Here is a 16,949-nt window from a genome sequence, read left to right as displayed (position 1 = left end):
CCCTGAACCATCTGTTTCTTTTGTGATGGTTGTTTCTTCAGCGTCAGATGGTTCAGGATTGTCTCATTGACTGAAACAGATGACTGTTTGTAGCGACCTGTTTACCTTTGAATAAATAATAAATTAAAAACATATACACACACACAGAGGCGCGTGCGCACACACACCCACACACACACACACACACATATATATATATATATATATATACATATATATCTCACTTTTTAGCAATTTTACAAGTTTCAAATCTCAGCAACTGTTGATCAGAATTTAACAAATTAAGGCTCTTTGGAAAGGTAATGACCTGAATTATGTAGTTGGCTATGAGACATTTGCACTTACGTTCGCACATTAAGGGGATCATCAATCATCCAGAGCCTATTTTTGGCACTGTTTTTACAGCCATAAAATGTTTCAATCATAGTCATTTGTTTTTCTAGTTTTGCATATGAATTACAAAATATTTTATATTTCCCATAAAATCTACAGCCTTGATGGAGGGAGGACTAAAACTTGCTTCTATGGTTTCAAATAACCTGAAATAACAGCAAGAGGAGACTTGATTCAAAATATTGCTCATATGTTATATGTACCCTCTTTGGTTTTCATACATGAAGTAAATTTCACAGTGTATAAGGATTATTTGATACTGGAGATGTTAATAATCGTACCTTATTTCTAAAAGAAGTGGAGTCATCACACATGAGAAATACTTTGAATCAAGTCAACCGTTACTGCTATTTCAAATCATTTGAAACCCTAGCAGAAAGTTTTAGTCTCTATTCCATCTAAGCCAGAGGTTTTATAGAAATAAATGTTTAAATTCAACAGTATTTCTCGCGGTTAAGGGTGGTCGAATGGATTAGGTCCTTGCTAATGAAGCCAGAGATGTCTTCTGTTGCCTGGGTTGAATCTATCGACCGGTATTAATCATGACACCCTGCACTGATGATATCTGAAAGGATGAAACACTAGTGTCTGTAGGTATTTAATCAATATTATAGTAAATAATTTTTTTAACCCCTTTAAGGAACTCGTATCTCATCATTGAGCACTTTCGGTTGAAATAAAGTCGATCAATTTAGCTCTTATGCGATCATAATATAATGGTTAGATTACTCTGACATAATATATATATATATATATATATATATATATATATATATATATATATATATATATATAGAGAGAGAGAGAGAGAGAGTGGGGCATAAGGCTTATTACAAAATTTCGGAACTATATTTTATAATAATATTAAAATAAATTCCTATTTTTATTGTCATTATATGATATATATTAGTGATGGGACGATTCTGATATTTTTCCCAATTCCGATACAATTACTGATTCCGTACTAAATTCCCGATTCCGATACAATTACCGATTCTGATTCCGATTCTTTATGAATCTGTAAATATTTTACTATAGATTTGTTATTTTTTTTCCGATTACCGTAAAGACACATGTAAATTGTGCAGATATGTTTTCAAACGTGAAAATGCACTTGTTGAGGTGATCTATAGGTTTTAGTTTGACTGGTAATTTAAAATCAATAAATATTTGTTATTTTATTATTGCTCCCAGCTGTAGAAGATTTTGTTTTAAATAAAATCATATAAAAAAGAGATAATTAAAGTAATCGTTTTGGCATCGGAATGTAGATACAACTTTTTCCGATTCAGATATCAATTCAGATACCCCCAAAAGTTCCGATTTCTCCGATTCTCGATTCCTATTCCGATTAATCGTGTCAATACTAATATATATGTACATATATATGTGCATATATATATGTGTGTGTGTATATATATATATATATATATATATATATATATATATATATATATATATATATATATATATATATATATATATATACATAGTTGGACAGACCATCACGGCTGCGCACACACCGAAAGGTACAGTCAAATACACACGCGCACCCACATGTATTTCATACGTATATATACATATCACGCACACGCCGTTCGTATAAAAGATACGTAATTAACGACATACATGCCACAGACAATATCTCTCCCCCTCCCACTATACAAAAACAATTGAGGAGATGAAAGAGGCTCTGACGAGGGTCATTAATACGCTCATACAAGAGGACTTCCATGGGATCTTCCAAAAGTTCTTGGAACGGTATAACAAGTGCACTGGAGACGGAGGTGATTACTTCGAAGGAAACTGGAGTTTCATATGTGTACTATCAATGAAAGTGCCTATACGAAAAAAATCTGGAAACTTATTGGAGACACCTCGTATATACGAAAACATACGTGATATATGAATGAAAATGTCAAGATTGAATGCATGATAAAGACAAGAGAAAAATTATTAAACACAAGAGGATATAAAAATCAAACGAAAGGTTGACTGGTTTTATTGGATCAACGATTTTCAGAAAAATATGAAGATTTGGAATTTTTTTTTATACATTTATATATAATTAAATGTATGTATATATATTTATACATTTATATATTATTAAATGCATATATATTATTTATTCATTTATATATTATCAAATATATAAATATAAATAATATATATATATTATTAAATGTATATATATTATTTATACATTTATATATTATTAAATGCATATATATTATTTATACATTTATATATTATTAAATGCATCTATATTATTTATATATTTATATATTATTAAATGTATTTATAGTATTTATACATATATATTATTAAATGTATATATAGTATTTATATTTATATATTTAATGTATATATAGTATTTATATTATATTAAATGTATATATAGTATTTAAAATATATTAAATGTATATATAGTATTTATATTTATATTAAATGTATATATAGTATTTATATTTATATATTATTAAATGTATATAAAGTATTTATATTTATATATTATTAAATGTGTATATAGTATTTATATTTATATATTATTAAATGTATATAAAGTATTTATATTTATATATTATTAAATGTGTATATATAGTATTTATATTTATATATTATTAAATGTGTATATAAAGTATTTATATTTATATATTATTAAATGTGTATATAAAGTATTTATATTTATATATTATTAAATGTGTATATAGTATTTATATTTATATATTATTAAATGTGTATATAGTATTTATATTTATATATTATTAAATGTGTATATAAAGTATTTATATTTATATATTATTAAATGTGTATATAGTATTTATATTTATATATCATTAAATGTGTATATAAAGTATTTATATTTATATATTATTAAATGTGTATATAAAGTATTTATATTTATATATTATTAAATGTGTATATAAAGTATTTATATTTATATATTATTAAATGTATATAAAGTATTTATATTTATATATTATTAAATGTGTATATAAAGTATTTATATTTATATATTATTAAATGTGTATATAGTATTTATATTTATATATTATTAAATGTGTATATAGTATTTATATTTATATATTATTAAATGTGTATATAAAGTATTTATATTTATATATTATTAAATGTGTATATAGTATTTATATTTATATATTATTAAATGTGTATATATAGTATTTATATTTATATATTATTAAATGTGTATATAAAGTATTTATATTTATATATTATTAAATGTGTATATAGTATTTATATTTATATATCATTAAATGTGTATATATAGTATTTATATTTATATATTATTAAATGTGTATATATAGTATTTATATTTATATATTATTAAATGTGTATATATAGTATTTATATTTATATATTATTAAATGTGTATATAAAGTATTTATATTTATATATTATTAAATGTGTATATAGTATTTATATTTATATATTATTAAATGTATATAAAGTATTTATATTTATATATTATTAAATGTGTATATAGTATTTATATTTATATATTATTAAATGTATATAAAGTATTTATATTTATATATTATTAAATGTGTATATATAGTATTTATATTTATATATTATTAAATGTGTATATAAAGTATTTATATTTATATATTATTAAATGTGTATATAAAGTATTTATATTTATATATTATTAAATGTGTATATAGTATTTATATTTATATATTATTAAATGTGTATCCAAAGTATTTATATTTATATATTATTAAATGTGTATATAGTATTTATATTTATATATTATTAAATGTGTATATATAGTATTTATATTTATATATTATTAAATGTGTATATATAGTATTTATATTTATATATTATTAAATGTGTATATATAGTATTTATATTTATATATTATTAAATTTGTATATATAGTATTTATATTTATATATTATTAAATGTGTATATAGTATTTATATTTATATATTATTAAATGTGTATATAGTATTTATATTTATATATTATTAAATGTGTATATATAGTATTTATATTTATATATTATTAAATGTGTATATATAGTATTTATATTTATATATTATTAAATGTGTATATATATTATTTATATTCATACAAAAATCTCAGTGACATAAGATGTTTTTATTACATGCAAAAAACGCGATGCGTGCGATAAAAGACGTAAATTCGTAAAAAGAGAGAAAAAAAATAAAGTAAGGCGATTAATTCATGTTTTTATTTCTTTTCCTCTTTTTTCGAAATTTTTAAACGTAACACATTTTTTGTTTTTTAATAATAAAAACATACCATTCCCCGTCTATCTTTGCTTAATTTTTTTTTTTTTTTTCAAAAAATTGAAATTTTCTCTTTTTCTGAACATAGTTTTTGAATATGAACGAAACCGGCAAACTAATCGTTTAATGGTTATTTCACCCCGTGTTTTATTTTTTCTTTACCTTATTCACCTTATTTATTGCTTCTAAGTCAATTGATCTTTTGCAATCACTGCGTTAGCTTTTTTTTATTTTATTTTTTATTACATTTTCACCCCAAACAAGGCAAATTGCCACTTTGGTGTAGGGGGATACTATCAGGGGCAACAACTACTAGGATACTATGTAGGGATTTGGGCAGCAAGATGTCGGTTCACGTTACACTTGAACTTCTGCACGTCAGTATTGTTGGGGAAGCAGGGACCTGGAAAGTCTAGCGGTTCTGGGGAAGAAACTATTGGAGTAGAAAGATTTTTTACATCTAGGGATTTCTACAGCGCGGCGGTGTAGTGTCATCAGCATATATACCCATCTCAGAGGCAATTTTGTCGGGGAGGTAATTTATGAATATCAGGAACAATAGAGGTTCAAGGATAGAACCCTGGGGCACTCCCGCATTTATATCATATTGTTTAGATGTACGACGTCGAGGACAACCTGGATTTTTCTCTTATCTAAGAAAGATTTAATTATGTTAAGTATTCTACCAGTGATACCATTAGTTTGTTTCCAAGAATTTATGCTAATTGTAATATTTTTATAGGAATTATCGGTTGTTTACCATATGTATATATATATATATATATATATATATATATATATATATATATATATATATATAAATAAGCACATACATGGTAGCTTCCTTCAGTTTTGACAGACTATGAATACCTTATTGTAAATGTACCAGCTCGTGGAATTTTTGTGGCAAGAGTTCCGCAATTCCAACCTCACTTCTTCTTAGACGGCGTTGCTAAATACCAGTGGCAAGTGAAAGCTCAAAACAACCGGAAACAATACCGAGATAAGCAGAGAGCACCTACAGAGCCTAGGATTCCCGAATAGTCACCTATTTGGTACTAGACAGGCTCGCCGTGATCTGACGAGAGCGATTATGCCGTATAACATGCATACATACATGCATACATACATACATTTCCGATGTTCTAGTATTAAACAGAAATAATGATACACCAAGTATTCGAGACCAGAGAAGTAAATTAATCAGAAAGATCCACTTTTTTAATCGTGACTTTTTCTAGGCTTTTCATACATTTTTTTTTTTTAGTTTTCAGTATATATACTGAATAGCAAAATCTTTAACTGCCTATAAACATTATTTTGCTAAAATATTTCCTTTGATGAGATAAGCCATTTATAGAAAATCCATGGATTAAGGAAAAACTTTAAAATTTTTGCATTGCTTGTCAGATAATAAATTTATCGTAATTTTTTTTTTATTTACTGAATTTAATTCCGAATTTTCATTTATACTATTGCTTTATCCTGTATATTGAGCTTTTTTTTATCTGATTGAGATTGTCTTATAAAGTTTACATATATACAGTAGTATACAAGATGCCATCTAAAAGTATTTAAAAATTGCTGTATATATATATATATATATATATATATATATATATATATATATATATATATATATATGATCCGTTATTTGACAACACCTACAATTATTCATTTTCATGAAATTCATAAACTGTGATATATTTTGTTAAATGTTCTTGCATAACCTACAAAATAGTTTTTTTTTGTAAATTCTGTCTTAATGCTTTGGACAATATAAAATGGCATCCTTTTACTATCTAGTTTACACACGTGCTTGTGGTGTGTAAAAAAATCTATGCAAATTTATAGTCAGTATTTATCTAAATGCTCGCAAAGACATTAAGAAATGTTAGTGAGTGGTTGGATTCCGAGTTTGGATTACAGAAATACGTAAATAGCTCACAGTGAGATCGGTCACTTTTTCAGTTAATTATAAGTTACGGATAATTATAATAATTAAAACCGGATGTTGTTGAATATATAACTCAATCGTAAATTGAATGTATATCATTTTAGCATATGTCTGTTATTAACATGTAAATAAAATTCGTTAGATTTATTTCAAATCTGTTAACTCAAAATCAGTAACAATAAATCACATAATAAGTGAATGCAGCAAATTAGCCCCAAAAGAATATAAAAATAGACACAATCAAGTGGGGAAGGCGGTGCACTGGTAATTATGCAAACAAATGAATCTGAACACACAGACAAATTGTACAAACACAAACCGGCAGCCGTAATGGAAAATGAAAATCACAAGATCCTATGGGACATGGATATACAAACGGATAAACCATCCAAGCAAGAAGATCTGGGGAGACTTGTTGTCACTCAGACTCCAGGGAAAACCACTAGTTCTCAAAAAACAATCTTTGACGATGACTTGTGTGAATACTCTTAGTGAGTTAATATAATAATAATAATAATAATAATAATAATAATAATAATAATAATAATGAATATATAATAATAATAATAATAATAATAATAATAATAATAATAATAATAATATGAATTACAGACACAAACTGAACATAAAAGTGAACATAAAACAAACCACATGGAATGATGAAAACTGAAAATTGTATGATTGTAAGTTAAATCCGTTTACACTCCTGACTTCTGCCCCCTTTTTTGAGCGTGTCACCATAAACTGGCACCACACCAAATAAGTGAGGAATGTCAAGGAGGATGGTACGGTCGAAAAGAGAAAGCACTAGTCAGACCTCCGCTGGATGAGTGCAAAAAGGATTGGGACCTTGGGGAAGCTGATTGCCACCCAAATTTCAGTGAAGTCCAATAGTCGCTGCTAATGAGAAATCAATGGTAACCGGCTATGCGAAAACGCAAATCCATCTGCAAAGGTTATCGAAAGTGGTGGAGAGTACAGGAAATCCGAGGAGACTTGTTGTCACTCAGTCTCTAGAAACCACCACAAGTTGTTCTCAAATAGAAATCTTTGATAATAACACGAAGATGATAACAACATCAAAAAAAAAGGAAAGTCCTTGAATGCGTAAACCAACACACATAATAATAATAATGTTTAACAGCCACAGATAAATAGCAATAGGAAAATAACTAACTTTGTTCGAAATTCCATAAGCTGACATCTGGGGGCAAAAAAACAAACAAACAAAACAAACAAACAAACAAACAAAAACACGCACAGCCTCGGGTGATATTACACAACATTATGGGGCAGGGTCAAGGATAATGGAAAGACGAAAGCAGGAGAGCATTAAACAGACCTCCACTGGATAAATGCGAGGAGTACTGGGACTTTAAGGAAGCTTATAGCCACTGAAATTTCAGTAAAGACCAATAGTCGTTGCCAGCAAGAAACCAACGATAAACGGCGGTTGTGATAACTTAAAGTTTTTTGCAAAGAGGTTGAAAAAACTAGACATCTGGGGATACTTGTTGTCACATTGACTTCAAGGAACACCGGTTATTAACATTGAATACGTTCTGATGATTTGCGCAAGAATTTTTAGTGAATAAAATATATAGTATATATTTTTTATTCATGGTAACATATTTGGCTACATATATGCATACATATTTCGACTAAAACGCAAAACCTAAAAATATCGTATCACTCCAAATATTAAATCGAAGAAATATAGAAAGAGAGAGAGAGAGAGAGAGAGAGAGAGAGAGAGAGAGAGAGAGAGAGAGAGAGAGAGAGAGAGAAGGAAACAGCTCGCAGAAAAAAAAGATATGCAATTTTTCCCCGTCGACAGACTGAGAGCTAATGATACATGAATTAACAATACACTTTCACGCATGCATTATATATGTGGACTCTTCTAGACATTTTACACATGTTGCATTTAATACTTAGTGCAGATGTCTGAAGTTAAATATATCTGCTGCGGGTTTTTTAACAACGAAAAATGAGTAAAAATAAGTGCAGCAAAAAAAAAAAAAATGAAAATAATTCGTTACCTTTGAGAAACGTCTTGTCGTACTTTCCTTCTGAATTGTTTGCTTAGGATAGCCTTTTATCCACACGTGGGAACAGAGAAAGAGAGCAGAGCAGAGAGCGCGTGTGTGTGTGTGTGTGTGAGAGAGAGAGAGAGAGAGAGAGAGAGAGGGGGGGGGTAGGGCGGAGCAGCAGAGATATGGTGTAAGAAAAATAACGTTTATACGCATACAAAAGGAGACGGTGTGGCTGGGAGGTGTGCTTGATCCTGATATTAGAAGAAACCTATGTTTATGCGTATAAATAAAAATATATTAAAATAGAACTGATAGGATTTGAGTCAAGTATTTTCCTTCAAAAGTTTGTTTATGTATCTCTATATCGACACACACGCGCGAGCGCACACACACATACACGCACACACGCACACATACACACACATGCGCGCATACGATTGATGCCTCCATTCAGTCTCAAGAGACAATGGATACACCCTGTAAGGATATCTGCATGTGTAATTGTGAAGCAAAGGTTGCATGATGTTAATGAACTCCCATAACATATAAGTCCCTACTCTCAAAAGAGTACCTCGTACCTCTATCGTCCAATCCTACTAAAGTTTCACTCTAACATATTATAGATCTAATAATTATCTAATAATCACATAGAGACCCTTCTCTCCCTTTCTAATATATTCAACCTATACAAAAAATCCTAATATGCCTGTTGCTAGACGCCGCACCTACCCTCCTCTTTTGATGAGAGGCATTAGGCTTCGAAACGCCTGGTATAAAGAGCTCTCATAACCCCTGCACACTGGATTGTATTCCCTTGTTTCAAATCAATCAATGAATCTATATAATCAGTATATGTTTTTACGCATATAACTCTTCACAAGTAAATGTCTGTATAAATGTATATTTGTGCATGCGTAGACCATGCACATCGCGTACATTAGGATGCTAGTCTGATGTGTATTATTAAATGATGAAATGGCACGTCTCTCTAACATGTTTTGCTTTTATGATGCTTTTAACGCGTCTTTCTGCTAAATCGGGCATTACCCTTACAAAAACATCTGATATATATATATATATATATATATATATATATATATATATATATATATATATATATATATATATATATATCTGTCTATTTCCTTATTTTCAAACTCTATCTCTCCCGAACAGTCGCACGCTACGGGCCTGAAATGATTCGATGTTCCATAAACAGGCTTTTTTATAGGTCTTTAGCTGGTTCAAGTAGTTTTTAAATCGGGTAAAATAGTTTTTAAGGCGTCAAAAATGGGTCAAATTGAAAAAAATCGTTATGCATTTTGTACATTCATCTTAGTACATTAGTTTATTTTTCATTTTTAATATTTAATCAGTTCATATGCGTTTCGCGTTCATGACGTGGAAGCGTAACCAGCTTTGTATGCTGTGATTTCGGTTTCGATTCTTGCTGATGACACCCAAATACTTTTTTTACTTTTGAAATCACGACTGAAATGAACAAATTAAAATATCATATTTAAGCGTATTTTACGACCGGGCAAAACCGGCCGCTAGTATATATATATATATATATATATATATATATATATATATATACACACACATATATATATATATATATATATATATATATATATATATATATATATATATATATATATATATATATATGGGGTGACCAAAAAAAACGCGCCCCGTTTCTTAGTGTTTTGTCCGAATGAAATTGAACTTTGGTCATAACTAGTTTATTATATTCAAAACATCACACCAAAACACTAGGGTCTTTGGCCTTTTTTCTTTGTTCTACAGCATACGTTCTAGATAGCCTCTATTAAGCTTTTGTTTTTTGGGGTCCCCCTATATATATATATATATATATATATAGTAATTTATAAAATATATATGGCGATTAATCTACACTGAATATTCTGCGTTTCATCCACTTATAGGATTCGTCAGGCTTATGCGCGAATTCTGTGGTTGCTTCTTGTTTTTATATATGTTGAGGATTTCTGGTTAGCCAATCAGCTTTCTAGTATCCACCGCGCCCCTTCCTATCAGAATTCGCGCATAAGCCTGACGAATCCTATAAGTGGATGAAACGCAGAATATTCAGTGTAGCTTAATCGCCATATATATTTTATAAATTACTAACTAGCTCTACCTACGTATTGAGCACTTTTCAAGTAAATACTTTACGCACAAATCTATACTTTCGTATATTGAATTTATGTGAGTAAATGAAGTAGTTATATATATATATATATATATATATATATATATATGTATGTATATGTAGAAGACTATATGTCTGTCTGTCTGTCTGTCTGTCTCCATATTTTCAAACTCTCTCTCTCGAAACTAAAAGTCGCAGAGCGGCGCTAGTGGCCTCAAACGATTGGATTTTTTTACGGACCGTTCTTTCATGGGTCTTTAGCTGGTTAAAATTGTTTTTAAATGTTTAAAATGGGTCAAAATTGAAAAAGATCGTTATACATTTTGTAGATTCATCTTAGTTTTTTTTTTTTAATTTTTAATCAGTTCATATGCGTGTCACGTTGCTACAATAGTAACATCATCAGCTTTTAATGCTACAAGTTTACTTTCGGTTTCGATTCTAGCTGATGGCACCTAAGTACTTTTTTTCAACTTTTGAAATCACGATTCTATAATAATATATAAGAAATCTGAACAAATGAAAATATCATATTAAAGCATATTTTACGACCGGGCAAAGCCGGGCGTCCTCTTCCCCCGCTTATATATATATATATATATATATATATAGTCATGGACATGCGAGCGACTTCATAAAAGTTAACAAAAACCCACCATTTCTACTAAACAATTGAAAGGGATTTCTTCTTATACTTAGTCATGGATATGCGAGCGACTCCATAAAAGTTAAAAAATTTACATATTCATTTAAAAAACGAACTTCTATTAATTAATTATTTATTTCATGATCTTTAATTAATGGAAGTTAGTTTTTTAAATGAATATGTAAATTTTTTAACTTTTATGAAGTCGCTCGCATATCCATGACTAAGTATAAGAAAAATCCTTTTCAATTGTTTAGTAGAAATGGTGGGTTTTTAACATTAATGTCAGTGCGACAAATAACTTTATTGTGTGTAGAAGCTAACAAATGGCAATAACTACAGATCTACAGATGACGTGCATAATAAACTATTTTTGGTCGGGTGTAATGTGAAACTCTGTTTTGACTAGAAGAATAAATTCCAACTTTTGTCGGGTAGAAAGAAAGTGGGGGAGGGGAAGATAGAACACATGCCGTGTAAATCTATTCTAGACGGTTTTTTTGTTGTTGTTGTGTTGATATTCATATAAAACCCCTTTTTTCTACTTATTTAAAAAAGAAAATACAACATTTTTTTTTAATATAGGTCGTTACATTGCATCAGATCTGGGTAATTTAATTATATCATATTTGCATATGATATAGCCTTCAAACACAACTCCTTTCATACCGAAGATTTTTTTTTTTTCGAAATATCTTCTTATATATATATGTTGTAGTGGAACTACTTGTGTTAACTACAAATGAATTGATCCATACACAATAAATACCAGAAGACAAGCCCGTAAGGCGGAAGTCGATATCCGGTGAACCAAATAAGGTTGTTCGTTGGTTAGACAAATGCCCTAACTTTATGTTCTTATTACATTTTGCTACACTATTCCAGCAGTCTGTTTTCATTGTAACACTTTAACTAGTGCTATAACAATATAAAAGGCACTGAACCGATTTTTTGAAATTTCACACAAATGTACTACACATGTCTGGGAGTGTTAGTAGATAGGTTCTAAGAATATATATATATACTAGCATTTCAGCTCGGCGTTGCCCGGGTGTTTGGAGGTGTATGTTGAGCAAAAAAAAAAAAGAAAAAAAAAACGGTCAAGTTTTTAACTTTGACCCCTATTATGACCCCTTAACATTTATTGTTTTGGACTCAAATCAAGTTATAAAGTTAGATCCATGTCCAAGGAACCGATATCTAAAATTTCATGAGTGTAGACCGAGAATTGTCAGAGGAGTCTGTTAGAATTGCCAAAGGTCAAATCGTAGAACTTTGACCCTTTAATAGCCAAATTTCTGGCCGAAAACGGATGACATCGATTTTCCCAAATCTCAATACCCTGTATATCAAATTTCGAGTCTGTAGACTAAAAATTGGCAGAGTTATTGCGTAGGGAAATGTAGACACAGAGACACACACAGACAGACAGACACTTTCACTTTCATAGATATATAAATAGATAGACTAGCATTTCAGTCCGGCTGAAATGCTAGTCTATCTATCAATATAACTCTGTCAATTTTTAGTCTACAGACTCGAAATTTGATATACAGGGTACTTAGATTTGGGAACATCTTTGTAATCCGTTTCCGGCCAGAAATTAAGCTGTTAAAGGGTCAAAGTTCAACGATTTGACCTTTGACAACTCTACCAGACTTCTCCGACAATTTTGGGTATAAACAATTGAAATTTTAGATATAGGTTCCTTGGACATGGATCTAACTTAATAACTTGACTTGAGCCCAAAACAATAAATGTTAAGAGGTCATAATAGGGATCAGAGTGTAAAAAAATTGACCTCTGCGGTCTCTACTAAATTACTAAAGACAATTTCTGGTCTGAACATTTGAAATTTTACATAAAGGGTATTCAGAGATATGGCAAGTTTTTAAATTGAGTTACCAATATATAAACGTATGTATGTGTGTTTTCAAGTCTGCCTAAAACTTTCGACAGAAGTAACGGATTTTCACAAGATCAGTATCGTTTTGAAGTTTGACCCTTCAGACCACAAATACCGAAAAATTGGCTAAAAACATTAATTTTTTCACCCTCAACTGGGCACTTTTCAACAGGGAGGGGTCGCTTTTTTCGCCGATATTTTCGAAAGGCATCCCCTTTTTTCGATTATTTAGCCTTAATGTAAATCTACGTCACTTCCGGTTTTTTGGTGGTCGTAACAGACGTCAGGTTCCCCCCCTTCCTTTCCCCCTTCACTGTACGAGGTCGAGCCTGCCTTCCTACTACCACTTTTTTTTTCTCAACACACACCTCCAAACATCCAGGCAACGCTGGGCACCCATGCTAGTACACACACACACACACACACACACACACACACACACACACACACACACACACACACATATATATAAATATGATATTTTGATTAATGCAAATTTTGTATTTATTATTATATTTTATATAGTAATTATTTAAAAAGTTAAAAAAAAAGACTCGTGCGCTACCACTGAGAATGGAAAAAAAAACATTTTGCTCACGATTGCCTTTTTCCTTTGACGTTAATGCCTGAGCTATGAAGATATGTTTTTTGCAAGGCTAAAAATTAAAACATGAACCAATCAGTAGCTATTACGTTACGCATGCTATTCGTAATGTCAGTCGTTTGACCTTCACTTGGCAAATTCTATTTTTTTAATTTTCACACTTTTGCACAGATTTTCCCGGAATAAAACCCAAATATAAAGTTCGAATACCCTATATATGAAGTTTCATATCTGTAGACCACAAAGGAGTTTAGTAGGCAATTTTTTTAAACAAATATATATAGGCATACATAAATATATATAAAAAAAGGTTTGTGTTTACTATAAACTTTTACGCAAATATTACGCAAGTATAAATCGTGTGGAATATCTGCATGAATATAATTACACGTAATAGTTCACTAAAGATGATTATTCCATAAGAAAACTTAAAAAAAAAAACTCATAGGGAATTAATTAAACTGAGTGTTTAAAGGATTATGCAAATTAGCTGTTGTGTTGTTAGTCTAATGGGGAAAAATAGAAAATATTAAATGATCGATTATAATGATTGAAATTAAATAGCCGATTATTATCATTAGTAAAAATATATTGTTAGATAGAAATATTTAAACATGTAAAAAATTATTTTAAGTTGAAATGTTTACATTTTATAGTTTTCAGAAATGTTAACTTGATGTTAATTTGGCAGATGGAATTTTAGCTAACCAGAATATAAGCAAAAATATCCATGACAAAACCGAGCAAAGATCCTAACATAATAAAAATATAGAATTTAAGATTTACTTACGTGGGAGACCAATTTCGATACGCAACACGTTAGAGACGGATGCGGTTTTTATAACTGGATGCTCAATGAAAGTCAGGAGGGGGCGACTTAGACAAAGGTAATCTTATAAAAAGCGTGCCAACTCTTAAAGGAACCCAGCAAAAAAAATAAATGATTATATCAAAATATAATTCCTATCTGAGCGTTTTCACTTTCGGAGAGAAGCACCTTTAACTCCAGGGCGTATGGAAAGAAGATTTACTATAATAATGATTAAATACCTACAGACACTAGTGTTTCATCCTTTCGGTAATCATCAGTGCAGGGTGGCACGATTAATACCAGTTGATAGATTCGAACCCGGCGACAGAAGCCATCTCTGGCTTCATTAGAAAGGACCTAATCCATTCGGCTACCATTAATCGCGTGAAATAACGTTGAATTTGAAACATTTATTTTTTAAATGATTTTTTAACGTCTGTCAGAGTGATCTAATCATTATATAAGAGCTAAATTGACCGACTTTATAATTCAACTGAAAGTGCTCAACTATAAGAAGCAAGTTTCTTAAAGAGGCTGACGTAATTATATATATATATATATATATATATATATATATATATATATATATATATATATATATATATGTGTGTGTGTTTTTGCGATACGTTTTGAATGAATTCAATTATTTACGAAAGTGTATTTTTACCTAAATGCGAGTTGGGAACAACTTTCCCTTTAACCAATTTAGTCCCCTCACATGGGGAGCGGCAGCGAGCGGCACATATATTATTATACAAAAAATATTTTTTTTAGTATAATTATCCACAGACACGTATTTTGGCGTCTACGACTCATCAGAATAGCTGAATCGAGCGAGATTCGAAATCGGAATCCCACGGTAATGAGCCTACATCCTTACCGCTCATTCATCTCACACGACTGTTTGGATATATCGCGATTTACTTAGATGTTGTTTGTTTTTTTTTCGATACGTTTGGAATGAATTTAATTATTTACGAAAGTGCATTTTTACCTAAATGCGAGTTTGGAACAACTTTCCCTTTAACCAATACGAAACATATTATATTATATATCATCCGTTTGAATCCCCCCCCCCCCCGCTATGTAACACAAATTTAAATGTTATATTTAAGTGTATGTTTTCCAGGCACAGCCGCTGCCGCTCGCCTCCTCGCTAGTTATTTATATAGTCTTTCTTCACCGCTACTGAAAACGAGTCGCTGCTTGACACAGATGAATGGGAAGAGCAAGGTGCCTGATGTATAATACATATTAAAAAGTAAACAAAACAAAACAAAAAATGTTCTGCCAAAAAGTATCCGTTTACTTGTGTCAACACTACTCGCAGTACACTAACGACAATTAAACACACGAGAAATTATTAATGGACACACACACACACACACACACACACACACACACACACACACACACATACATACCCCCTGGCCCTACACACACATTAAAAAAACGCCAGGGACGTTAAATGCCTAACAACAGCAAAACACATACATCAGACTGCCCGGAAAATTAATATTTTTACCGATTCCAATACAATTTCAGATTCTGCTCTAAATTTCGGACTCCGATACAAATGACCGAAAATAGGTAGACAACTAAAGATTTATTTCTCTTTTTAAAAAAAGCCAGTTCGCAGTAGTTTTTCGTAAGTCGACAAACTGTGATTGGCTTTCTTAAATAATTAAACACATTCGTTCAAAACTCATATCAGAAAAAAAAAAAAATAAATAACAGATGATGACAATGAAGTTAAAAAAAAAAAAAGACAGAAAACTGTTCGCTTTTTATTTCTCTTTTTTTCGAAGATTAAAAAAATGAACCGATTTGCTATTCATACTTAACAAATCGTGGAGTAAGGTGATGTGGTGTCCACATTACAACACATGTAACTTCCGCATCCGGTGTCATGCATTCTAAAAAAAAAATAGTGAAATGTATGTCTCCCAAAGAAGGTTCTTGCGGAATTCATACTTTTGATTTCAAATAATGTATTTTCAAATTTCCGTTGTAATAGCTTTACTTTATATGTCATTTTAAAAAAGAGTGCTTTTCGCCCTATCTTACTGTTTAATAACAATCGTTTTAAAACAATTATGTTTTCTTTTCAAAGTGTGGAATACAAGATGGAAACAGC

General features: G+C 30.0%; 1 protein-coding gene across 2 annotated transcripts in view; it reads right to left on the bottom strand.

The window, feature by feature from the left end:
• Positions 1-15,160, bottom strand: part of LOC145291160 (dipeptidase 1-like) — a 227,126-nt gene extending 211,966 nt beyond the window's left edge. Inside the window, exon 1 of one of the 2 annotated variants that reach the window (XM_080136687.1) lies at positions 14,792-15,160. The gene's annotated coding sequence lies outside the window, so the exon portion shown is untranslated. Of the gene's footprint in view, positions 1-8,672; positions 9,020-14,791 lie in introns of those variants that run through there. The other variant, XM_080136686.1, reaches the window with a different exon arrangement.
• Positions 15,161-16,949: the final 1,789 nt, after the last annotated feature.

Source organism: Euprymna scolopes, chromosome 12, assembly GCF_053919585.1.
Source record: "Euprymna scolopes isolate OS-2025 chromosome 12, ASM5391958v1, whole genome shotgun sequence".
NCBI lineage: Eukaryota > Metazoa > Mollusca > Cephalopoda > Sepiida > Sepiolidae > Euprymna > Euprymna scolopes.
Note: the sequence above shows the minus strand (reverse complement) of the source record. Positions and strands in the feature narration are given on the sequence as shown.